Source organism: Agelaius tricolor, unplaced genomic scaffold (genome assembly GCF_023055355.1).
Source record: "Agelaius tricolor isolate 1412-34295 unplaced genomic scaffold, bAgeTri1.0.p SCAF_5, whole genome shotgun sequence".
In the NCBI taxonomy this organism is placed as follows: Eukaryota; Metazoa; Chordata; class Aves; order Passeriformes; family Icteridae; genus Agelaius; species Agelaius tricolor.
The window spans coordinates 6,459,491-6,473,554 of NW_027269265.1; the positions used below are offsets into that span (position 1 = coordinate 6,459,491).

Consider the following 14,064-nt stretch of genomic DNA (forward strand, 5'->3'; position numbering starts at 1 on the left):
GCTAAAGAGCAGGAATGTGACTTTCCCTGGACCTGTCTTGCAGAAGGTAAAGCACCATATGGCAGCTGATGGCTCAACCTGCCTGCAAAAGGTATCTGGAGAGAGAGAGGAAGCACAAGGCCCACATCTTTAGAGATAAAGACGAGTGTGTGTGGGTGCCATTTCCTCAGCAACTGAAGCTGTTGCAGTGTCTGATCTGTCTGTAGTTTCAGTCTCTGTTCAGCAGCATTTCTGCTAAAGGGGCAGCTGGGAAGAACTTTTTGCTCCGTAATAAATTTTCAAGGGAGATGAGATATGAGATCAGAATGTGTTTTTTTAATGTTTAGTTCCTCTTTTGTCACCACATGCTGATTTTTTTTCAGATTTGAAATTTTTGGTTTTGTCACCACATGCTGATTTTTCCAGATTTGATATTTTTGGTTTTGTCAATGAGATTTCTGCTTTGAACTCCGGGAACACATTCCTTATACAGCCTTAGGTGAGGTTTATTTTGGTTTGGTTTTTTTATTCATTTTTTTTATTTTCATGACTCTCTCTCTTTTCCTGATTAATGTTTTATTGTAATCCCCCCTCTTATTTTCCAGCACCCTAATTTGAGGCTCTTTAGACTCAGCTACCTAACATAGAAAGCTTTCTGCAGGTAGAAATCCATGGGAGGTATGGGCACTTAGAAAACTTGAGTCTCAAGGTGGGCAGACAGAAATTAAAGTGCTTTAAATCTGGAAAACTTCTGGAAAACGTTATCTCCCTCCCTAGCTGTCTCTCTGTGATTTGCAAGACTGTGGAAATTCAATTACAGGAGGTAGCTGTGAGCACAGCGAATAGAGGTGGTCACTTTTTGTTCCCTTGCAATTCAGAATGACAATCCCCACCATTAAAACTCAGTGCATGTGTACTTGATATTAAACAAATTGGATAGCTCTGAGATTGCTTATTTCTTCCAGGGCTAGGAGGATGAATTGAGCCAAAGCAGTTTTGCAGCCCGGCGTGTCTCAGCTCAAGGCTGCTAATGACGCATCCTGGAAACACAGAGCATCAGCAAGTCCTTTGTACTTTGCTAATATTTTTCCTGCAGTAACACGAGAGCAATTACAGCTTGGAAGGATGGGGAGTTGGAAGGCTGGAGGAGATGAAAAAATTCAAAGGGAAGAGCAGGATTTCATGAAGTGAAGGCAGGGAGTGTATGTGGGTGGGCGAGGGAGCAAGCATCTGTAAATAGTTGGCACTGACAGCTGCTTTTAAAAAATATGTGGGAATCTGGAAAGAGAGAGGTGGAACAGCTGCAAGTGTGTGTATGGTTTATGGAAAGAAGAGAGCAATGTGCAGCCTGTGAGGGAAGGAGCAAAAGAGCAGAGCTAAGCAGGAATCTGTGGAAGGGATGAGAGAAATGGGGCAAAACCAGAGTGAAGTTGGGGAAGGAAGATGTTAATTCCATGAGATTTCAGGAATAGGTATAAAGTGTAGTGCAGCTGATGTAAGAGTCACTGTGGTGCTGCGGCTGCCAGTGGGGAGGGGGGAATTGCCACTGCCGCCTGCCTGCCCCAGCCTGTCCTCCCTCCCCCGGCTTTATCTTTTGATTTATCTTAATAAGAAATCAGCTTTGCTAAGAGCGGGTCATGGGGCTGGGCTGAGGGATTAAAGCCAAGTCTCCGACCTCTGGGCATATTGTAATGCTTGTGAGCCATTGACTCATCCTCTTTATTGGCAGGTTGATGGATCCCTAACTAGGTTGTTAGTGGCATCTCAGCCTTGCTGCCTGAGATGCGCCTTTTGTGTTTAAACTCTGACTTAGAGAAACAAGTTCATTTCAGGCTCTTTGTGCTTCTCTCCTCCTCCTTTTCACAGCTTTTACTTCTTTAAATGTAGACTTCTTTTGACAGATCATCTCCATGGTAACTAACAGGACCGGGCTGCCTACAGAAATTGTAGTAATAAAGTGGTTGGTTTTTACACATGATGAAAAGATGATGAAGCACAATGATAGGTGATAAAGACACAGGTAATTGCTCTAGAATAATATTGCTGCCAAGAAGATGACTGAACTCCCACACAGAAGATGAACAGATGGTGTATTTATTGAAATTCATAGGCTGAGGGAAGAAGATGTAATTGATGGCTGTGTAGGTTTTTGTTTCAGTTTACTATGTTCGAGCAGGGCCGGGAGAGCGGCGTGCCGGCAGATGGAGCCCGCATGCAGAGCCACCCTATTTCCTCACCGGAGATCAGAATTCCAATCAGAGCCATAAAGGCAGCAGAACCACTAATTGCTCTGATGCATTTTGCTGGTTTTTGATCTGTCACACAGCCCTGGTATTATTTTAGAAAGGGTGTAATTCTTTTGTGAGAGCAGTGATGGTAAATTGCGTTAGAATACCGGGAATGTGGAAGTAGAGCCTGGAAAAATGAACACTTGGGAAAACATGTGCTCAGTAAAAGTTTTCCAAGACCAGATGTGTGTCTGTTTTAGTGAAGGGCAGCTGTGGCATGTTTGCTAACCTGATTGCTGGTCTCCTGGTGCAGCAGGTCTGCTGTGCAGAATCCATGGGAAGGCAAAGCCAGGGAGTTTTCTTCTGTTGCTCTCTCTGTGTGTTTTCAGGTATAGTTAAAACTGTTAAATGTGATGTTGAGGCTCCAGTGAAAATGTTGTCTGCCTGTGTATGGCACTGCTACAGACCTGGTTTGAGTGATCCCAACACAAGAAATGTGCTGACCTGTTGGAATAAGCTCAGAGGAAGCCACAAAGTTGATCACAGGGCTGGAGCACATCAAGACAGGCTGAGAGAGTTGGGGCTGTTCAATTTGGAGCAGAAAAGGCTCCAGGGAGACCTTTGGGGCCCTTCCAGTACCTAAAGGGGCTCCAAGAGAGCTGGAGAGGGAATTTTCGTAAAGGCATGGGTGACATGACAAGGAGGAATGGATTTTAAGAGAAGGAGGGTAGGTTTAGAATAAATGTAATTAGGAAAGTTTTACTCTCTGTGTGGTGAGGCACTGACACAGGTTTCCCAGAGCAGTGGTGGATTCCCCATCCCTGGAAATGTTCAAGACCAGGCTGTGTGGGGCTCTGAGATGATCTAGTGAAAGATTCCTTGCCCATGGAAGGGGGGGTTGAACAAGATGATCCCTAAGTTCCCTTCCAAGCTAACCCAATCTCTGATGGCATAACTACATTGCTGCTGAGCAATGTGGGGTCCCAAACGTGGGGTGCTATGGCATCCCTTGCCACAGGGTTTGTGCCTTCAGGTTCCCCAAAAGATTACTTCAGTGCTGCCAGGAGAATATAAATGTCCATGGGAGTCAGTCTCTGAAGGGCTTCTCTCTGAGCAGTACAAATAACCACACTTAGAGCAGGGAGTGCCAGCTCTGGGGCATGAAGATTTTTCCTTATGGATAACAAATGCTACCTGCTTGGGGAGAAACCCCCTTGGGAGGAGCTGGCAGAGCTAAAGGGCTGGTGGCTGTCTGTCCTGCAGCTCCTCTGTGTTCAGCAGCTTCAGCACCCCTGTTGTGCCCCTGCTAACCCCCACAGTTTTGGGATTTATTGCTGATAATGCCTGGCTGTTGTTTGGTACATCACAAGATCCTCTCTTCCTCTACAGCCTGGTGCTCGTTTATGGATTGTATAACTCATTTTCTCATCAAGTTCTGCAACTAAACCACTTCCCACTTGGGTTTACCTCCAGTTGTCCCTGCTCTGATGTTGACTGTGTTTGTAGCTCTTGCATGCAAGGAGCTTTGAGAAGGTGCATAAACACGAGAAGAAATAGGTTTTTCTTCTTACAACGGTAGTGCCAATGAGAATGAAAATAAACACGTGGGTGGAATAGAAGAAACTCTCTCTCTCTCCAGGACACTTTGCCCCAGTGAGGAAGCTAAAAGTTTCAGGTTCATCACTTGACAGTGTTTGTGTCAAATTCACCCTTCCTTTTATTCCTTCCCTTCAGATTGTCAGGGCACCCACATCTTTTGTGGCACCTGAAAAACCTCATTTGCATGCAAATTGCTCCCGTTTAGGTTGAAACATTTCTGTCATTCTTCTTTCCAACTTCTTCCCTTTTTCCTGCAGAAAAGGAGGGGTGGGAAAAGTTACTTAAGTGATACACCTTCTTCATCCAAGATTAAACAGAACTGCTCTGGAAGTGGAACGATGTGCTTTTTTGAGACCTGTCAGGCAGCCAGCAAACGGAGCATCAAGCTAGAGATGCCTGAAAGATGTGCTATGTAATAAAAGAGAGAATTAGAAAGAGGAAGAGGGTGAATCTGAGGACTGAAAAGAGACTGACCTACTGCTGTATCTGAGCTGTTATTTGAGTGCATGCAGCGTGGCTGCAGTCATATTAAGCCAGCCTGGTGACTGTCATTGTGATGACTGGTTCCTAAGGAGCCTCCTGATTTATTTTCAGTGCTGTCCATCCCTGTTGCTAAACCCAGGCCCTGCAGACCTCACCAGGGCACCCAGCAGGGTCTGAGGGACCTTGGCACCCTGGAGAAGATGGTACAGGACATCCTTGAAAGGATAAACCTTGGTTGAGATAAAGGGTGATTTTTTAGCTTGAGCACAGGTTTGTCAGGTGCCTGGTGGCCTGAGTGCTGCCAGCCTCTCTGTCAGCCTGGCTTTGTTTGCTGCACAGCTGCTGGCCTCTTTTCTTTCCCCCACCAATTCCTGCTCTGCCCTTCACCACTAATTGAGTGTTTCAGGCAAAGCTGGTCAAAACATTTTTATTCAAAACTTATTTTGCTGGCAGCCAAGCTTGGCAGCATCAAAGAAAAGGATAAATAAAATATACTGTCATTTTTCTGGGAGAAATTCTCTTTTAAAAGCTGGAAGCTGAACTGTTGTCACCCAGTTGAGGGGGAATACATTGCCAATTGCTTTTCTTTTTCTAATTTACCTTCTCAACCTTTTTCCTTCCATCCTTATTCCCCTCCCCATCCCTTTTTCCCCACTTGGCTGCGTTTCCCTACTTGTGCCAGAAAGGTCAAAGGAATCTAGGCTGACATGAAGCCTTTCTCTCCAAGTTGAGTGTTTTTCATTCAAAAAATAACCAGTGGTTTTCCAGCTTCCCCCCAAATTCAATGGTTATTCTTGGGCTGGTTTCTGCCTCAGAATCATAGAACGACACGAGATGGATGAGACCCACAAAGGACCAGTGAAGATGGACCAAGGCTTCTGTGGTTTCCATGCCCATCAGGGCAAGTACCAGCCAGTGGGGCAGGGCTGGGCTGGTGATGAGGTCTCTGGTGTCGAGATGACCCCAAAGGTGTCAGAAAGTCTCTTTTTTCCAGCCCCATGACCGAAGAAGAAGTCAAGATTCGTCGGTTCTGCTTTTCAGGGTTGTTTATATTCTCTTATCTGTTTCATTCTTTCTCTGACCTGCTGAGATCTGCCCAGCAGGTTGGGTTGTGGCACAGTGACTGCCCTTGGGGTGGTGTTGGCTTTTTATACTAAGAACTAAGTGTACTTTATTTACCATAATTTTCCAATACCTGTCACCTATGTTAGTCAGTTTGTCTCTACTCTAAACGAATCCAAAAGTGTCACCATCACAGCAGAAGATGGAGGACAAGAAGAAGAAGGAGAAAGACTGGACTCCCCCAGATTCCTCCATCTTGCCTCCTGAAACCCATTCTAAAAACCCCAAAATTCTACTTTTTCACCCTGTGACAAATTAACTATCATTCTACTCAAACTCTTGTGGCTTGTAAATCTTCACAGAAAGTTGGTAATTGTTTCCATGGGCTAAAATCCAAGGCACAGCTGTTTTTGACTCCATGCCAAGGTCTCTGAGCTCCTTGCCAGGGTCTCGAGTCCCCCAGGGCAGCCAGAGGAATGTCCTGGGTTCTGACAGGCTGGTGCTCCATGAACTGGTTCCCAGACCTCTCCATCAGGCAGCAACGCCCATCCAGGAAACTCTCTGTGTCTCCTGAGTGTCCCAGTGCTCACAGGCACATGGAAGGGCTGAAAGAAGGAAGTTTTTTTGCCAGAGCTGGAGTGAAATTACCTGGCCAGAAGAAAAACCAAATTAAGTGTTTATCCTTGGGATGGAGGAGACCCAGACTGGAGGAGAGGATTCTGGTGTCCTGGTAGATGGGAGCACAGGATGGGTCAGGTTGGAGGGACCTCAGGGGGTCATCTTGTCCCACCTTCCTGCTCCAGCAGGGCCATCCCAGAGCACAGGGCATGGAATTGTGTCCAGATGGTTCTGGAATATCTCCACACCCTTTCTGGGCAACCTGTTCCAGTGCTCAGTCACTGCACAGGAGAGAAGTTCTTCCTCATGTTCAGGTGGAACTCCAGTGCATCAGTTCCTGCCTGTTGCCTCTGTCCTGTTGCTCAGCTCTGAGAAGAGCCTGGCCCATGCTCTTGGCGCCCAGCCTGAAGATATTTGAGTACAGTGGTGAGGTCTCCTCTCAGTCATCTCTTCTTGAGGCTGAGCAGGCCCAGCTCCCTCAGCCTTTCCTCAGAAGGGAGAAGCTCCAGTCCCTTAATCATCCTTGTAGCCCCAGGAGCTCCCTGGGAGCCGTAACCACCCCAGCAGCTCCTTGTCTCTCCTGTGCTGAAGAGCCCAGAGCTGGCTCTGCCCTCCTGGCAGAGGATCCATGACCAGGGTGGTGACCTGTCCCTGTGCTGCCTGGCAGAAACTGAGAGCACCTCAGGAAAACCAGCATGAATAAAGATAATGCCCCCGATTAATGCCTCACCCTGGTTTAGGGGTGATCTGGAATTATGGAATGTGGTTGCCAATTGTTGTGGTGTTGTTGTGGGTCCCAGGATGAGGTGAGAGAGGAGAATTGACTCCAAGTTCTTTGAAGGCCGATTTATTACATTATATTAAAAGAAAATTACATACTAAAACTATACTAAAGACAGAGAAAGGAGACATCAGAAGGCTAGGAAAGAATGAATAATAAAAACTCGTGACAGACTCTGACGTGAGAGAGTCTGACACAGCTGGCTGTGATTGGCTGTTAACTAAAAACAATTCACATGTTGGGTAAACAATTCTCCAAATCACATTCCAGAGGAGCAAAACATGGAGAAGTTGAAGCTTCCCAGCTTCCCAGGAGAAGAAATCCTGGTGAAGGGATTTTTCATAAAATATAACAGTGACAATGGAATATCCGTGATAAACTTGTAAAAGTGAGTTGCAGGGCCAGGGGACTGGTACTGACTGCACAGAAGTTGGGTGGTGTGGTCCTCTGTTTATTGCTGGGTGATTAGCAGTGGAAATTAGCTTTCAGATACCATTCCTGCTGGGACTACTGTCCCTGAACCTAAAGCAAATGATCAGAAAGGTTTATTGGCCAAGTAAAGCTACTGAAGAAAGTTATTTTCTTTGATTTATTGAGTGAAAGCTTCAAACCAAGCAGTTAACTTTTTACAGTTTGTTAACAGCTTGCAATCCTATGGGTTGAGATTATTTTTAAATTTAAAAATAATTTTTAAAGTGAAACAAGAAAGCAATCTGTGGTGCAGTGCCAGAAGAGTGGTTGTGCTGTGTCCAAGCAGAGATCCCTGATGCTGGCTGGTAGCAAGTACCTGGGGAGAATATTTAAGAGCAGAGTCTGGCTTTGTGCTCCCAGTTTCTGCCAATCATCAGCTTGGGACTTTCTAACCCAGAGGTCATGTTTGATGGCCTATGTTGAACCCATTTATCTGTTTGGTTTTTGAAATATTTTTGTTTCCAGGCTGTGCAGCACCTGCAGCAGTGAGCTCCATAGTCCTGTGTTGCATGAAACATTATTTCTGTGCATTGAGATTGGTACCTGATACCTGTTCATTTTGTGTGCCCTCTAGCTGTTTTCTAGAAAGGTGTAGCTACAATTCATTCCTTATTTGCCACCTCCATAACACTTATTTCCCCTGTTTTATTACCCCTCCATCTGCTCTGATCCCATGATTACCTCTTTATTTGACAAAAATAAGTTTTTTCCTTGAGGAGAAGCTGTTGCAGACCCCTCATTACCCAAGTTGCCTGTACCAGCATGGTGCTATAATGTGGTGTGACTATTAAGTCTTTTAGGAAGTCTTTTAAGACTTCTACACTCCAGTGAAGAAAGGGGAGCAGTGTGAATTTGTGATGGCAATGCTTTTTGTGGTCTTACTAGTTTTCATAATGTTTCTTTATTTGCCTTGTTCCTGAGCACTGAGCTATTTTCAAGGAACTATTTGGGCAGTCACCAAGATCCCTTTTCTGGGTGAAAATAGTCTTGAATTACATCCTTCAGCTTCTCTGCAGGCAACACTGGTGCAAAAATTGGTACTCCAGGCTTATCATCTTCAATGTTCCTTGTCCAACATCACTGGTGACCTCACCAGCTTTCAGAAAATAGTCCAATTTCTGCTACACTTGAAAAGGACCTGTAATTAATTTTTTATGCCACTAGAAAGTTGCTGACCACAGTTGTTTTTTTGGTCTGTCCTCCTATGATTCCACATTGAACTTGACAGAAGTTCACCATCTGTTTTTCTTTTCCTCCTCTGAACATGATGTTCACATTCTGAAAGAGTTTTTCCCTGGTTTTGGCATTACTACCAGTAATTGCCTTAAGTAACCATTCAATCCCAATCAACAAATTGATTTTTTGGTCCTTTTATAATATTTTGAATTAATAAGTGTCTTGATGCTTTCCTATAGTACCTGTACATGATCTCCTGAAGTGTTTCTGCCTTTCCACCTACTTCATTGTAACGCTACACTGATTTTTATGTAGTTCTCCTTTTTCAAATCCAGGTTTATTACTTAGATTTGTGTGGGCTTCTTTTTTTTTTCCATAGGGTGTTGAAGAATAGCCATTCTCATGTGTTGCTGGGGACGAGTTGCTCTTCAATTACAGGTTTTTAACTAGTTATTTATAATGTATAAAAATTCAGTGTTTTCAGCACCCTGTCAAGACAGTTTCCCAGTCTCTGTGGTATAACTTTAGTTCCAAATCATTCCTTATTTCTGTCTCCATACCCAGTCACCCTGTGGACAGTGTCACAATCTGGTAGGTTTTAAACTAATCTTAATCTGTGGAGTTTTTTTAACACATTGCACCATTTCTGACATTCTCCTGCTTCTCATATTCAGGGATTTACAGCTTCCCACTGGGTTTTGTCTTCCACTGAACCTCTTCTTGCTGCATCCCCCCTTTTTCTCTCCTATCCCGCAGCAGCTCCAGCCTCTCCTGTTTGGAGGTGGCAGCACAGTGGGTGCAGCCTTGGATGTAGTGACAGGACAGAAGGGGGATGACTTCAAACTGGGAGAAAGCAGGTTTAGGAAGAAATTCTTGACTGTGAGGGTGGTGAGGTCCTGGCAGAGGTTGCTGAGAGAAGATGTGGATGCCCCACTGTAGGGGGATGCAGTATGGGTAAGTGAAGGTAGTATAGAATGTAATCTTATCCCCCAAGGAGTTGCAGCTGGACCAATTACTAAAGATTAGGAGCAGGTCTGATCTTAGCAGGCCACGCCTGTAGCCAATAAAAACAAATGGTATAAAAGAGTGGATTGGTGGGAACAGGAATTAGATGATTACTGCAAGGGACAGGAACAGTCAGTGCTTAGAGGAGCTGCCTACGAGAAACATCGAGGAGGTATGAAACTGTGGGGATATAGGAATCCTTGCACCGTAATGATAATAAAACTCTCGATATATAAGATAACAAATGGTGACCCCTGATGTGATTCGGGAGGATAAAGGACTTGACTACTGAACTATATTGCCCTGTGGATTTGGGACTAAACTACATAACCCTGTGGATTCGGGGAAACAGGATTTGACCATATAACCCTGTGGATTCGGGGAAACAGGATTTGAATACTAAGCTATTGGCAGAATATATCAATTACAGCTATTAGCGTTTGTTAAATATGAAGATAAGCACTTTGTAAACTATAGAACTGAACTAACATTTAGAAATATATATATCTGTACTATAATAGGCTGTTTGAACACTTGTATAACTCTTAGTTCTAAACAAAATATATGAATATGTCATAATGGTAATATGTACTTCTGGAAATGCTGCAACTCTGTGGTTAAAATAAAAAGGGGGAATTGTAAGGGGATACAGTATGGGTAAATGAAGGTAGTACAGAATGTAATCTTATCCCCCCAATGAGTTGCAGCTGGACCAATTACTAATGGTTAGGAGCAGGCCTGATCTTAATAGGCCACACCTGTAGCCAAAAAGAACAAGTGGTGTAAAAGAGTGGATTGGTGGGATCTGGAGTCAGATGACTACCACAAGGACCAGAAATAGTCAGTGCTTAGAGGAGCTGCCTACGAGAAACATCGAGGAGGCACAAAAGTGTGGTGGTATGGAATCCTTGTACCATAATGATAATAAAACTCTTGATATATAAGACAACGCCCCACCCCTGGAAGTGTTAAAGGCTGGATGGATCTTTGAGCAGCCTGGTCTAGTCAAGGTGTCCCTGCCCATGGAGGGGGTTGGAATGGGATGACCTTTAATGCCCCTTCAAACCCAAACCAGCCTGGGATTCCATGATCCACAGCTGTGGCTGGAGAGCAGCTGCCTGGGGGACACGGGTCCTTGCAGGGAAGAAAAGCTGCTGGAACATTCTCCTCTTGTGCTGAAGCCTTTGCTGCAGGTTCTGATTCGCATCTCTGATCTCCACCAGACAGTCACCTAATTGAGTAGATTGACCCTGGCTCTAATGTAACAGGTAATTAATCAAAGGCTGACTAATCAGCTCTCTACATGGCTGGCACCTTGCAGAGAGTCTGGGAATCACTTACATGCTACTCTGCAAACCAGTTTTAGGCTCTGAGATTTACAGCCAGTTAATTCTATTGAACTCTGTGGATTTACTGTAAACTTCAATTATTATAGACTCTGAAACGTAATAAAAAATTCCTTTACTTAGCTACATTAAATGGTAATTTTAAAACTAAGTTTTGTATCTCCTTTAACTAATTACACTCAGGAGTTTGACTGTAGTGTTAAAATTTAGCTGAAATCTGCTGTTTTTCCTTGGATTTAAATACCTTGAAAACTGATTGGCTAAACAAGAGAATTTAAACTTATTTTTCAGTGTTTAAAAGTATTTTATTTTCAAAGCACTTAATTTTGATCTAGATAACTTCTGAAGTTTGATACTGCTGAAATGTAGGACCTGATTTTTGAGCTGAGGTTCTCATTTGCCAAGCTGCAGCAGTTAACAGCCATTCAGTGATGTTGATAAACTGACATCTATTAAGAGCTTTAAATTGAAGATGCACTGTGAAATAAGATGAAATTAAAGCAGAATAAACATCAGCAAGCACTTACTCCTCCTGCACAGCCAAACTCATTTAAGTGAGTGTGTTTTGTGCTGGGATGTTTTGAAGCAAAGGGCAGTGCAGGGATGCAGCTGGAGACTGTGGCACTGTCCCAAGGGCAACACAGCCACTGCTCTCATCCTGTCAGGAGTGACATGGGGGTGATTGTTTTTTTCTTTTTCTCCAGCCAGGCCTATTTATGAGCTCTCTGCTGGTCCTCTGAGCCTCATTCTGACTTCATTTTTCTGCAGGAAGGGGGTAAGCAAACTGCACTCTTCTTGTTTGGTTGATGCTGAGTTTTTCTGATGCTCCAGAACATCACATCTGTTCTCTTTCTTGTAGCAAATGTTCAAACCTCTTATTTACCAGTGTTCACTCAATTAAATAAACCAAATTGCTGTTGGCAATGTTGGCTGTCTCTTAATGTACCCCAACTTCCTTTTAGTTCCTTTCCTCACCACCCTGGATATCATCTGCTGACTTTTTCTATTGCTTCCATATTGTTTGGTATTTGGAGCCCAGACACATTCACCTCTGCTGTGTTTGTTGTTTATGGTCCTTGCTGCCTGTATTGTTGAAGCTGCCTGCTTTGCTTGGCTTCCTCTCAAAGACTTTTGTGTCCTTTCTGTCATTCCAATGACCTAAAGCATGTTGCTAGCACTGAAAATACAACCTTTATTTGCCCTCCAGTCAAATCCTGAACCGAACTACCTGTTCAACTGGTGGTGAATCCCCCCTGCATGTTTTCCTGCACTCTTAGTCTTGTGGCTGTCTTTTCACTGTTTTATTTTATTTTCAATGCTGTTAGATAATAATATTGCACCAGCTCTGGAAGAGTAGTTGGCCTCTCTAAGGTGAGGACTTATTGTATTTGGGTTCCATCCAGACGAAGGAAGGAATGGTGAATCTGACTCCATGTTCTCAGAAGGCTGATTTATTATTTTATGATACTATATTATATGCACGAATACTGAACTATACTGTACTAAAGAATTCAGGAAGGATACTTATAGAAGGCTAAAAAGATAATTATGAAAACTCATGACTCTTTCCAGAGTCCCAACACAGCTTGACCCTGATTGGCCAAAGAGTCAAAACAATTCACAGAAAACCAATGAAACAATCACCTGTGGGTAAACAATCTCCAAACACATTCCACATGAGCAAAACACAGGAGAAGTAAATGAGATAAGAATTGTTTTCCTTTTTCTCTGAGGTTTCTCAGCTTCCCAGGAGAAAATCCTGGGCAAAGGGATTTTTCAGAAAATGTGAATGCCACAAGGACTTCCCTGCTTTTTCTGGGGTGTGAACATTCCCCAATGCATCTGAGTTTCTCTGCAGCATTCCTGAAAGTTTTCAAGGAGCATTCTTCTAAAATCCATTGTTAAGGTATTTATTTCCCTACTCTCTTCCTGTCTTGTTCCTGAGCAGGCTGGAGCTGGGCTGGGTTGGCATCCTCTTTTCCCTGTCACCCCAGGTTCCAGTTTTCCACTTCTTTTTTCTGCCTCTGTCGAGATTGGGATTGAAGGCACTTGAGACAATAGTTCACATTCAGGCTTAGATGTTTATTTTTTCTTATCTATGTTACAGTCTCACAGCAGTGAGTTCTGCAGTCTTTCACTAACAAGGCACAAAATAGCTAACTATCTCTTGTTACAAGGTCTTTTAAGGCTAAACTGTCCAATTAAGAAATGACACCTAAATTATTTTCACTTTTAACCCAATAACTAATCCCTTATGTCCCACTTTGGGATTTGGACTTTTCTATTACACGGTCCTATTCCACAAAATCACCCAAACCCATGAAGAAGGTGAAGAAGAAGGACCAGCCACCACCCTAAAACCTCCATCTTGCTCCATATATATTACTATATTCTAAAACCCCAAACTCTAAGTTTTCCACCCTGTGATATTACACACTTCCAGTCAACTCCACACCCACAATCCCAGTGCTATCATTCAATTTTTGAAGCCTTCTCCATAGCCTCAGGTCAAATGCAGTGCTCTCCTGGGAGTCAGAGTCTGTCAGCACAGAGAGTGTAAAATTCTCAGCATCCAGAGCTCCAGCACCCAGGGTGTGCCCCAGGCAGATCCCTGGCTACCATCCAGGAGTGCTGAGCATGGACAGGTGACAGTGCTTGTGCCATGTCAGGGTTTTGCAATGACAGTCCTGGTTCTTTGAGCTCCCTCTTGGCTGCCTGTGCTTGCTCCTGCATCTCCAAATGGCTTCACTGTGTATTGGAGCAGCTGCTCCTTTTCCTCCAGCCTGATACTGCTGCTTATCAGTGTGGCTGGGATTAGGCTGCAGTGTTTGTACAAGGCAAGGGTTCTAATTAGCTAAAGTCACTCTGCAGGCATTTTTCTCATATTTGGTAATGTTCCCAATTGGTGCACATGTTGCTGTTTGCTGGCTCCTCCTTTTGTTTTTCAGTTCCTGGGATATTTGGGTCTGTCTCCCTCATCTCTGTCAAGAGAGCTGTCAGGAGGGTATTTCCCTCTTGTATCACTCTCCATGGTGGAGTGGTGGCTTTTGCTGTATTCCAGCTCTGTTTGTCACATCTCTCAAGCTACATTGCTTTAGCCCATGGGCTGACTCAGTATTTGTGTTCCTGTTGGGTTCCTGCTCTAAATACAGCCATTGCCTGTGACTTTGCTTGCATTTTTGGACATTTAGGTCTGCTCTTGTCCATACTCTTGCTTGCAAGCTGGTCTGGTGTAACCCACAGTGTTTCTATTTAGCTTGATGTTGACACAGCAGTTTGTGACCTCAGCTGCAAGGTGAAGAGCACTGATCATTTC

The 14,064-nt window shown here is 44.0% G+C and overlaps 1 protein-coding gene across 14 annotated transcripts in view; it reads left to right on the forward strand.

The window, feature by feature from the left end:
• Window positions 1–14,064, forward strand: part of SYT16 (synaptotagmin 16) — a 115,391-nt gene that overhangs the window by 22,682 nt on the left and 78,645 nt on the right. For 10 of the 14 annotated variants that reach the window (XM_071426238.1, XM_071426235.1, XM_071426249.1 and 7 more), the window contains one exon: window positions 11,453–11,523. The gene's annotated coding sequence lies outside the window, so the exon portion shown is untranslated. Of the gene's footprint in view, window positions 1–256; window positions 479–11,452; window positions 11,524–14,064 lie in introns of those variants that run through there. The other 4 variants (XM_071426245.1, XM_071426248.1, XM_071426246.1 and 1 more) reach the window with 2 other exon arrangements.